The sequence below is a fragment of the Nipponia nippon genome, unplaced genomic scaffold, assembly GCF_047370975.1.
Source record: "Nipponia nippon isolate SJK-2023a ecotype South Korea unplaced genomic scaffold, ASM4737097v1 scaffold_2, whole genome shotgun sequence".
Taxonomy (NCBI): Eukaryota; Metazoa; Chordata; class Aves; order Pelecaniformes; family Threskiornithidae; genus Nipponia; species Nipponia nippon.
In genome coordinates, this window is record NW_028262336.1 from 25,910,747 (window position 1) to 25,923,165 (window position 12,419).

At 35.9% G+C, this 12,419-nt stretch overlaps 1 long non-coding RNA gene across 1 annotated transcript in view; it reads left to right on the forward strand.

The window, feature by feature from the left end:
• The first annotated feature begins 3,322 nt into the window (after positions 1-3,322).
• LOC148055697 (uncharacterized) overlaps positions 3,323-12,419 on the forward strand; it is a 33,336-nt gene continuing 24,239 nt past the window's right edge. Inside the window, exon 1 of the long non-coding RNA XR_015704438.1 lies at positions 3,323-3,467. This is a non-coding gene — a long non-coding RNA (uncharacterized LOC148055697). The remainder of the gene's footprint in view (positions 3,468-12,419) is intronic.

Consider the following 12,419-nt stretch of genomic DNA (forward strand, 5'->3'; position numbering starts at 1 on the left):
ACCTAGCTTGAAATAGCATGATTTTTCACAAAATATTTATTTTCCTCCTGAAACATCCCAAATTCAGCTTTTTTTTTTTACTGTGACCTTGATTCTTTGGATGTTAAAGCAGTGTCTGGATTTGTATTGTGGGTTTATGAATGCCCAAATAATTATGACTTATTTGCCTGAAAAGGTATTTCGGGTGCACCTTGCATGCAAATCTCAGCATATGTGAATTTTGCCCTTTCGAACAGAAGCAGCATGCAACATATTCAACAACAAAATGACCCTTAATCATTGTTTACCACTCCAGAAGATAGATGTTTTTCGGTCAGCAAGCATGAAATAAGTAATACTGTCTCTCAGTCATACTGCTTTCGATACAGACAGTTGAGTATAAAGACAAGGATTTTAAAGCGTAGTACATTAGGAGGTGGTTGATACATCCCTTGAAAAACCATAAGATGCCTGAACTTGATCTTCATCTTATTGTTGTTCTTGACCCTAGATGGTTTTGTTAAACAGTAAAACCTGATCTGTACTGTCTTCATGATTGCTGAGATTGACTGGCAATAATATTTTTCTTTAAGTGTGTTCACTGGACAAGAAGGGTTTATTGGATTAAATGGCTATTGCAGATGTACACTGATTAATAGCTTGAGCACCTTCCATGCTGTTGCAGATTTTCAAAATAGGATAATAGCAGCAAAACTCTACTTGCTAGTTTCTCATCTTAGATGCAAGAAAACATTAAAAAATAATCTGTTGTCTTTTTAGGTATTTGAAAATACTTTTTTTTTTTTTTTAATCAAGTTTAAGAAAATAGTCTTGACAGTCATAGGAAGAAATCTGCTCTGTCTCTAAAATGCAATCTTTGGTAAAATTTAGAATATTTTAAATATATTGCATTTAAATGTTCAAATAATATTACAATGATTTATGTGTACATATGTTCTCCCCAAGTATTATAGACTATTTTTTATCTTTCTGAAGAATCAAATATTGTTGTTTCTTTCTGATGCAACTTTTAACATTTATTTACTTACTCAGCTTTGTTCCGATGCTTCAGATTATTATGTAAAGTCTGGTTAAAGCAATCCAAATATGATAGTCTAATTACAAAGCTAATTACTGCATAAACTTTCTTTATCAAAATAGAATATGATGAAGATTATTCTTAATGTAAGTGGATTTTTCTGCATTTTATATCTTCATTTTTGTCTTTAGGGCTGGAAAGTATATTAATTCCCTTTGTAAATTCAAAACAATATTTACCAAGAGAAATACTCTCATGCAATAGAAAAGAAAACAAATTAGGCATATCTTTCAGTTTATTATATGTGGGGATTTGGGTAAGCTACTCCTGTTATTTCTATTTAAAAAAAAATTATTATTTGCATATATAGCACATTGAAAAGCCATTTAGATTTTGGTGCTGTACTGTGCTGTGAATGTGCTACTATCATCTTGTGAATTCTGAGAGAGAATGAAATAGTCTTTTTGCAGTGTCTTTTCCTTATTGTATTATTGCCTTAGTGCCAGTGGCAAATGACCATGATACAAAATCTTTACTAGAAATTTACTATGATACTTAACCTCTGCAGATAAATAGATGCACTCCACCTTCTTTCCTGAAAGTGTGAACATGTCCTCTGCCATTTCAAGGCTTCGTTTTCTAGACTTCCTCCCTCTTTAATGTCTGCTATGCCTGGAAGATTTGGTCTCACCTTTTTCGGCTTCTTGAATTACTGAGGTTATTCCTGTGGTTCAGGTCCTGGTTTGTACTGTCCGTTGCTAATGTTACAGTTACACAGTCACTGCATGTATGGGCTTTCCTAGGCTAAGATTTTCTTAGCACCCTGTATGACAGGTCTTCAGACTTCCCCTTAGCACTTAGTTTTTTATTTTGATTTTTGATTGTGTTCTTTGCAGTACTTTGGACATTAAAAACAGTATCAAATCCACCTTTTTTTCTCACACTTCTCATTCCTGTCTAGCCTGTCCACTGCTCTGATTGGATTTCTCTTCTGGTCACTCATCCATTTTTCTTGTTCACACCAAAAAAGTTTCCCTGTTGGTCCTGGCAACAACTGACCAAACATCTGTTTTTTCGTCATGTCCTAAAATGCCTGGAAAAGACGTGCTACACTTTCTTAAGGTGTGGGATCTTGCATTAAGAGAGTTTAACAGCTCCAGTTATGCACGGTGTAGGAATCCTATTTTGAAGTGGATCTTAGGAGGAAATGCTGCACTCTTAATGGGGATTTTGAAACCATCGAGCAAAGCACTTGATTCTTTCTTCTTTACTGTTGTCATGCACGTGACCTTAGATGTTACTTCAAATGTCACTTTATTTTATGGGGTGCTAACAGCAGGAGAGTTATAGAATAAAGACCTCTGTACTCTGAAGTGAGTGACTGTTCCTTTTTGTTAGGGAGAAAATGGATGAGGTGAGGTGTTTTCTGTTTTTTTCCTTTACTTAACTCCACTTTCCTCCTAAATGAAGTATCTGAGATGAATATTTAAGAACTACAGCTCAGTGTAAAATGGGTATATTAAAGTCCTAGTGAGGAGAGAGAAAAAAGCAATATGTGATACTTAAAGAAATTAGAGTATCAGAGTTTTTTCTGAAATGACTGCAAACGATAGAAGTGATCTTCGATTTCTGAAGTGTTGGAAAAAATTGAATCATATACTGGAAGGAGCTGGGATCTGCTTAGCGCTTTTTGGCAGCAAAGGAAAAATACAGCTGGGGAGCCAGCTCATTCCTACTGAAACTGCAGTTCCTGGTCGGTTGTGATAGAGTTGCTGTGGGTGCTTGGGCACTTCTCGACAGAAGTCAGTGTGACCAAGAAGTTGTATCTTTCTTCTGTATAATGTGTTTCTTCTGGGAGAGCTTAAAGGAGGAGTTATTGACTATTCTAAATAGGCAGTTACTCCTCATGCCCCCTTTTCAAGTGTGAAATGGTATTTTAAAAATAAGCAAATTATGGTATAACATAATTCACAATTTCAGGTGTTGATTGCCTTGAGATAAAAGGAACAATTACTTCTGTCCTCTGTAAAGGTTTACTTTATTATCTAATAGGAAATCTAAATGGGAAAGCGTACAGAAAAGGGAGAGGGCAAAATGTGTTAAGTGATTACATGAAAACCTGTCATATCCTTCATAATAGTAACATATGAAACTTAGCATGAATAAACAACTTTCCCCTTGTTCAGTGCCATATGCTGCTTTTTCGTTGTTAAAACACTTTGCATGTTTTATCAAAAGCGTAGGGGAATTATTTAACTAAAATATCTTCCATTTCTCCTGCATCAGAATGCTGTTCCACCTGGTATTTTCATGGGTTGGATCATTTCCACAGAGGAAACAATAAATGCATCAAAACATAAAGGAAGATGATGGCACTGCAATTAAAGCTTAAATATCTAACAGTGGAGTTAGCATCTCAGAGACAGATTTTATGCAAACATACTATACGGTGAGAAAACTTGTTTTCAAGTCTTAACACTTTTATGCTTGTCCTGTGTGTAAGATATTGCTAGTATTACTTCTTATACTTGTAACAGACTACATGAAAGCAAATAAAATGACAACAAAATCAGTAGTATTTTCTGCATTATGTATGCTGCCACTTTGCACTGCTTCTCAACTGGAGATCTGAAGTCCTTATGTATTACCTAGACTTGATTCTCCTAAAGCACTGGGAATTTTATTGCTTCAGGACACACCTTGCTTCAGGATTATAAATAACAACGCTGATGGAAATGTAATTTTTGATCACTAGTGAAGTTGTAACTGATGGTAAATTTTCTGATGCAATGGAAGTTGAAATGACTCTGAATTTCATTGTTTGGAGGCTGCTTATCTTCAGTCGTTTAATGTGTTTTTATTGATTTGTAACATAAGGAAAACAGTCAAAAGTATTAGCATGAGGTATAATATACACCACTCTTTTCCAATGGTCAGTTCCAGTACTGTAGCTGAAAACATGAATGTGGCTCTGTGCTTAAATGTAAGACAAATGCAACAGGCTGTATTCTTTTTCATCCTGAAGGGACAAATAAGGGTAAGTTTATGGACTAGGTAATACTGGAAGGGAAAATCCCCACTCCTGACATTTGACCTCAAAGCTTGCAGGACTCTAAACTGAAAGCAAAGCATTGCTCAGTGACATCCTAAATGATGGGTTCCCTTTAACTGCAGTAGTATTTAACAGCAGCATTGTTGGTAAAGAAATGGAAAGTAAACATACAATGTCCAAAATCTGTAGTGATTAAAAGAAGATAGAGTATGAAATTACTTCAGGAGGAATAAATAGAAGATGTTGAACAGCAAATCCCACCTGAAAAAGGATTCCCTCTCTGCTGTTAGGCGATTCTCAGTAAGTCTTTGGAAGTAAAGGCAGAGCATATGAGCTCTCTAGTCACAAACTGTGCAATCTTTTGCCTTTTTAAACAATGAGCATAGTTGTAGTAAAATTAAGTTTTGCCTAGTATGGAAGAAAGAACTTGCATTTGTTGACCATGTCAAATTCTTTCAGCCAAAAAAAGTGGGGAGTAAAAGTGTGAAATCTGAAACATATTGAGGTTTCCAAGTAAGAATGAAGATGGTCTAATTTTTTTGTGTTTCTGAAAACACACATTTTTAAATCCTCCTGGTTCATAATAGGCCAACTAAAACTTATCCTTTAGGATGTACACACTTTGCTTTCTATTAATAATGTAACAAGCCTTCATACCCAGTTTTTGAAATTAAGTATTTGAATATTTCTTAAGCTACAATTCATGCACTGAGTTTTATTTTGATATGCTGTTGCTTGCTTTAAAGTTAGTCTGCTTTAACAAAAATTGTCAGAAAATTCAAAAATATATGTTTTTGAGGGAGGGGAAAAAAAAATAGGAGTAATCTAGCTGAATGTTAGTTCCCAGAGAGGCTGTGGAGTCTTCTTCCTTGGAGAGACGTAAAACCTGACTCGACATGGCCCTTAGCAGCCTGCTCTGGCTGACCCTGCTCTGAGCAGGGCGGTGGAGTAGGTGACCTCTTGGGGTGGCACCTTCCTGCCTCAGCTGTTGGGTGGTTCTGTTTCACTGGACCTCTTCGGAGGCTTATGGACTGATGTATATAATTTTTTTATCTGGCCCGTAATCTTTGACATACGTACTTTAGAAAGGTCTCATGGGTGGTTAAATGCTGTGTTTCATGTCCTGCCTTTGGTTCCCACTGTGTTCTCGGGGTTAAGCTGCATACTGACAGTGGCTGCAGCTTGAAGTGCTAGAGATGTGGAACTAACAAATTTTAAATTGAACAGGCTTTTATAGCCACATTATATCTATTAATGCCAAAGTTAGAAGTTACAGTATATTAATGCAGTTTTGTTCAAAGTAGTGCTTTAAGTATTTAAGTACACTCTGTGCCCCATGAATCCTAAAATAGGCTTTTCAAACTCCTGTTTAGTTAAAGAATATTATAATCCTAAAAATACTTTTTTTTTTTTTTTTTATTAATCCACTGGTGAGGATTTTCCCCTTTTCTATTAAAAAAATGGCATTTCTTAGCTTCAGTGGCTTTATTCTGAACTTTACTTAAATCCCTGAGACATCTGTATCGTGTAGGTGCTACTTGTGAAGAAATCGTACCTGGTGCATGGATACATTTTATTGAGTTTAAGGCTTGACTCGTCCAGCTCTGGTTCTGTCTTTTGAGGAAGAAGGGGTGAAATCTTTCTCTGTAGGTCTTAGCTTAATGCGTCCAGTAATTTAATGGCAGTTAATTTACTAAATGGATATAACTTGAAACGTGAAAGCTGAAGATGAAAAGTAGTGGGTAGATAAATCTTAGTATTGAGAGATGACTTCATGAAAATACTTGAGACTTTCAAGCATTGCAAAATAATAGTGTAGTAGAGCTTGATAATTTACATTTTTCTTTAACTGCTTGTTTTTCTGTTTGTCCACTAGTGTTACAAATGATTAAGACCATGTGGCCTGTGGTGGGTTGGTATGATCAACCACCTCAGATCCAAGTGACACATTACCAGTTCTGTTTAGAGTTTGTCTTGTAGTTATTTCAGTAGATTGAGGGGCACTATTAAAAAAAGATAAATCTGTATGCCATCAGTTAAGATGGCTTTGTATGCTATGTATTTTGTCTTCAGAAGTGAAAGTACAGATGTAAGCTCCATCTTCCTTTCTGCCTGTAGTAGAGCACCAAACTTGTTCAAATAATAGTGAAAAGACCTCTTTCCACTCTTTTCATGGAATAGGAGAGCACATGAATTTACTTATCTCTTTTGAAATGATGGGAGTAATAATGTGAATCTAAAATTGAAATGTTGAGCACCTGCATGACTTTTACAGGCGAACCATTTCTGGGTAGATTTTCCTGTGCTGACACAAACTGTGCCTCTTTTGAATGCTCAAGTTCTGAGTGGTGCCTTCCCATTTCGCCACCTTACATATAGTCTTATGAATGATTATTTTTATATTTTTTTTGAATATCAGATAAGCATTCAGATTTTACAGGAAAGAGGGAGACTAAATATGGTTTTCTTGATGCATATGCTATTGTAGTGGGTTGTGACAGATTCAATTCTCTATTGCATCGGGCTCTAGAGTGATTACAGTTAATTACTTTCTGGAAGTTGCTTTTTGGAATACCTTTCTGAAAGGGCTGCTGAGCCATTTATGACTACCTCTTACAGACAGTTGATGGTTATCATATATAAGCATGACACAATTAAGCAAATACACCTTCCGTATCACTTTCTTTTTAATTAAAGTCTTTATCTTTCTCTGTGAGAAGAAAATAATTTACGTACTTCACAATGGACTACAGGCTCTCAAGAATGCTTTTCATTACTTAGAATTAGGATTATCAACTAACATCGATTTTTTTACATATTTTATCTGATAACCTTTCCAATTCAATGTCTACCTAAAAGGAAGAACAATTTTTCATGTATATTCCTTGCTAGTAGGGAAGAGGTGTTTTAAACATTTTTAAAATTATTTCTGTACTCTTAAAATGTTAATTTTACAGTGATACGATATGGTTATACTTCAAAAAGCATTTATAATAACTTGAATATGGAGACTGGAGAAAATGCATTTAGCAAGCGTAATGTACTCATTAACTAATTTCTACTCTGTTAATCTCATGCCAAATTAAAAAAAAATCCAAATATATTTGCTTATTTCAATACAAGTTATCAGCATGTTATGGTCTTAAATTAATATCTATTGATACTACATCTGAATCACCTTTTAAGAATGCCGTACAGCATTGGAAAAGCTGGGCAATTATTCTTAATCACCCGACATCCACATATCTTGTAACTCCTAACAAATTGCAGAGGAAAAAAGTGATTAGCAGTAATAGTACAGTTCTTCCAGAGAGTTCCATAAAACTTTGAGTACTAACGCAGCCTATTGAAATGTAAATTCAGAATAGCAGGTATATACAGTTAAAATGGTTGCTGTTTGCTGTTTTCATAAAACAGTATTTATTTTCTAGGAAACAACTGGAGCAAGTCATCTTCCAGGACAGACTCAGAAACATAGCCCATCTTCTGTTTTTTTTTTTTTTCTTTCTCTTAAGCTACCCACCCAGCTCCTTTGTGCAATAATTTGCAAAACAAAGTCTCTGCTTCTAAAAATTAAATGTGTAAAAAAAAAAAAAAAAAAAAGCATATAAAACTGCATGAAGGGATGTTTTCTGTCTAAGTAGGCATCTCAAAATGAAGTAAACTACGTAGGCTAGAATGGAGTTTGTAGAATGGTCCTACTGTATATTACTAGCTGTGGATCTTTTCAAGGCTTTTGTGTGTGATACAGTTTTTTCTGTTTATTTTACATTCATATGTCATGTATTTGTGGAAAGGATTATCAAAAGTATATCTGTAGGTGGACAATAAAGGTTGAGATCCCAGAAGCTGGATTTGGAGGCGTGCATGTGTGTGTAACACATACACCTTTCTCTAGCAAAAATTCCGAACTTCAGGACATCTCACTGTGTAAGTCTTGATTATTCAGTGTTTCAGGACCAATGCTTTTGTTTGGTTTTGGGGGTTTTTGGGGGTTCTTGTTTTGTTTTTTGAAGTAAGGAAATGCCTCAGAGTCTGTGCTGCATGGCATTCTTAACTTCTTTATTTAAGACTAATAGTCAGGTTAAGGAATTAGAAGTCTTGCGTAGCCTTGCATTTCATCCATAAAGAGCACTAACAACTAGAAAAACAAATAGGTTTTGAAATAGTGGTTAGTGTTTAAATAAAATGCAGTGATGTTTTTTCTTTCTAAGATCTATCCTTGAGAAGTACATGTATAGATGCTTTCTTAAGGGGTAGTCCATTCAGATTCCAGAAAATCCCCAAATGTTTTGAAGCACTCCGGCTCCTGTTATTGCTATGTGATATGCATCTGTAATACATTACTGTACATTTTACTGGCTTAGCAGATAGCAGAATGCTTTTCTGAAACTGCTTTCTTAAATAGCAATATAAAATAATTGAGTTATCAACCTGTTTTGACCAAAGGGACAAAAATTTTGTTGAAAAAAGAATAAAAAAATAAATCAGCTGTCTAAAGCAAACCTTAGCAATCTTGCTCCAGGTTTCTTTGACTAAACACAGAGAAGTAGTGTCTTTCATAGTATATCCATTCTAGATGTCAAATATTTAACTGATAGTCCAAAACTAGTATTCTTTCCAGTTTAGAGCTCTCTGTACATAATTTCTGCTCACTCAAAACTATGGAGGTCTCATTAAGCTTCCAGTGTGATACAGTCTTCAGATACGAAATCTGCGGTCGTTGCCGTCTGGTTTTACCTGCCTAAAATTCTGGGGTTTTTGGTGGCAGCCAAACAGAATGGATGTGTACAAAACTGAGATTTGCCAAGTGCAAGTACTGGCAAAAGCATAAGCATATCTAATTAAAAAAATAGGTATTTAAAAATATGCATAATACTGTAACTGACACGTGGTAGGAAGAAATGAACAGGGCAACAAGAAAGCAGCCCTGCCCTCCTGTAAATCACCGGAGGGTGGTTCTGGAGGTGCAGTGTGGTCCGCAGAGCACAGAGGCTGTTTCGCAAAGTCTTGGTTTAAAAAGCCAATGGCAAGGAAGACAGAACTGTTCTGGTGAACATTACGAGAAACCAAGGCCTTTGCTGCAAGGCAGTGATCTACAAAAGATTGATTTGTGAAATTTTGACATTTATTTTTCAGTTTCTATGGATTCCAGGGCACTTTGTAACACCGTTACATGCATATGTGAAGAAAACCAAGTTTTAGGGAACAAAATGATTGTCTAGAAAACGTGTTTTAAAGGACACGAGATACTGGCACAGGAACTCCATCTGTTCTTGAGCTGGTGTTATGGTTGAATATACAGGTGCTCTAATGAGTATGTTAATCAACTGGGCAGAAAACGTGATGTTGCATAGTTTCATAGGTACTTAGAGGTATTGCATACACTGATAGTCCTATGCTTCGTGTAAACATATTGTACCACATGGAGATGGATGGGGGCAGGCTCATAGCTGTTTGTTCTCTTGAAGAGAAGATACTCACAAGGGAACAGCCAGCCGAGAGTGAAAGGCTGTGAGGGAGGTACATGCATGTGTGTAAACAATACAGTTTTATTGTAGCATGAACACTTGTCTATATGCAGCTATTTTTTTTTTTTTTTTGTTTACCCCAGGTTCAGTTTGCAACAGCATATGTAGCTTTTCCCTCTAGATAAAAATAACGTATAGAAAAAGGGTACAAAACACAGTCACTCAGACCCATTCCAAGAACATTAACATGGGTAGTGGTATTAAACAGAGTAGTTCAGCCTTCAAAAATGGCTCAGTCTGTGTGCCAAATTGTGGTGCTCATCTGCATAAGAAAGATCTTTGTTCATAAAATATAGCAGGGAGTGTGCTTAGGATATCAGTTACGTAGATGTGCAAGGCTTTTAAGTGTTTCTGGAGTTGAAATACAGAACTGGAAAATGATTGACTGCACTGCAGGTTTTCTGTCTGAAAGTGCTCTTAACTGTCTTGGAGACTTTCTTTCTCTTTTGATCAGTACAAAGAAGTTGCCTGCTGTCAAATTTTGGATGTTCTAGTATTTCTTAGTCTCCAGGCTAAACTGTGCTGACAATAAAATGTGAGTTAAAGGTAATTCAGGGTCAACACTAGTCATTCAAATACTGTCATCTCACCTCTTTTTCCAGTGGGTTTCTGCCAGAGTCCTTCCATTTGTTAAACCTGTGAACAGCTTAGATTGGTGTGTTGTAAACATTTAGTTAGTTTGTGTCAGTTTACTACAGTTTCTCAAAGGCAAATAAATTGTATAGACATGTTAACATAATCTTTCCAACTAAAATTCAGTTTTGTTTTGTTTTTTTTTAACTAGCAATATCCAGTGCTTTGTCATTTAAACACTTACTGGTGTTGCTTAATTTTACCAAATACAAATTCTCATTTGATTTCAAATTATTAAATGTACTCTTGACAGCCAAATAAGGTAAGGAAGAAATAAATTGAAATCAAATTCTGCTGGATATACAAAACCAGTGTGATGTTCAACAGAAATTTGAGGTTTGACATTCCTGAAATCAACTCTTTCTTAAGATAACACATATTCCTTCACTTGCAGTTCAACTTAACCTTTTTGAGATAGATGCACCTCGCAAAACTGGAAACAGCTGAGAAGAATTAGAAGCCATTTTTAATGGCACTCTTCTTTTCCAGAGCTTAAAATATAACTAAACTACACCAACCCTCTGTCCCCTCCTGACAACTATCTTAAAATGAGTGGACTGACTGTAATGTAAGGGTGTAGGTTCTCACGTATACTAGAAAATTTGTTTGATGACCTAACCATCCTAAAATGTTTCTGTCCCTCAGTAGTGCTGACATATACTTGCAGACACATACTCGTCTGTAAGGCTGCAGGATAAGCTGAGGTAGTGAAATGCATTTTTTTCTTTTTTGTTTTATTTTGAACTGGAAGCGTTTCTGCAGGCACTCCTGTAGGAGCAGGGGATTTCCAACAGGGACGAGGACAAGTGGTGGATGTAGGTGTGTCAGGCTGTTTCTGTAGCTGAAGAAAACATATGTTGATTTTGTAGGCCATCAGTGCTGTAGGTTGAAGAGATCACCCTTTGAAATTTACTTCAGCAGTGTTGATGAGGACAGTATTCGGATCTCAGCACAGTTAGTTTATCTCATCCTGAAAGGTGTTACTTTTGTGATATAAATTCAATAGTACTTCTCATAAAACAGTGTGAGATGCAAAACTTTCTCACCAAGGTGGAAGCAAGCCTTGAATGTTTTAAACCTCATAGGAGAGAATCAACCTCAAGAAACCCAGAGAAACCAGCTAGCATGTGTGATCATTTAAGTTTTGGATCATTTTAAAAATTTACTATAAAATTAATCTTATTTCTGCTGGTGTACAGTAATTTATAAGGATAACTTCTCCTCTAGGCATGATCTGTTGAAACGGGGCAGGGTAGTAGCAGTGATTTAAAATAGTGCGTTGGAGAAAAAAAGCTGCTAACAAGCCTTGGTGGATGGAAAGCAGTGACCAAAAGCAGCGAGACCAAATGAACATTGCCAGTGTTCCCTCGTGCTGTGAGGCAAATATTGTCTTCAGACTAAGCTGAGCTGTGAATTTCTTTCCTAGTGTGGAGATTATTTTTTATCTGTTGTGTTTTCAAGTGTGTGAAAGGGAAGGTAAGAGATTTTCACATTGTGTCACCACCTTTCTTTTTGCACCCCTTCTGGCTAAAGAACCAGCCCTGAGCAGGCTGTATATAAGCTCCCCTTCAGTCTTCAGCCATGAGGCACCCACTGTGTTTGGCCCATATGCTGGAAGTAAAAAGTGGTAGAAAACTCATGTGTATCCAGATGCCCTTCTGGCAAAGTCAAGTAAAGTTTTGGCTTAGAAAAGAAAGTCTGGAAAATCAATTGGCAAATCAGTTTAGTTTGTAAGTATGTGGCGGTTTTTATATCTTGTGTCCCCCCATTACAGTAGAACTGCATCATTTCTACCTAACTTGTTTCTGTGGAGATCTGGGAATTCAGAGCAGTTACAAACTATTTCTAACAGTTGAAATACAACATGCTGAAAACTTTAACCTACACAGCATGGCAATGCAACCTAAATAAGTTATTAAAATACACACACACACACACATCTCTGCATATATACATAAAATCTGCATGCCTATATATATAGACATGCAGATAAAAAAATAATAAAAGTACAATGCCAAAATAGAATCATAAAGCTAGTTCACAACGATCTCTAAATATAATTAAATCAGTGGTTTGTAAAAGGGCTTTTTATTTTATACACTTACATTTTATTACTTTAACTGCAAGATAAACTGCCTTTTAAATTACAATGAAAAAGCTGTTATTAAGTAGAATAATAACATCA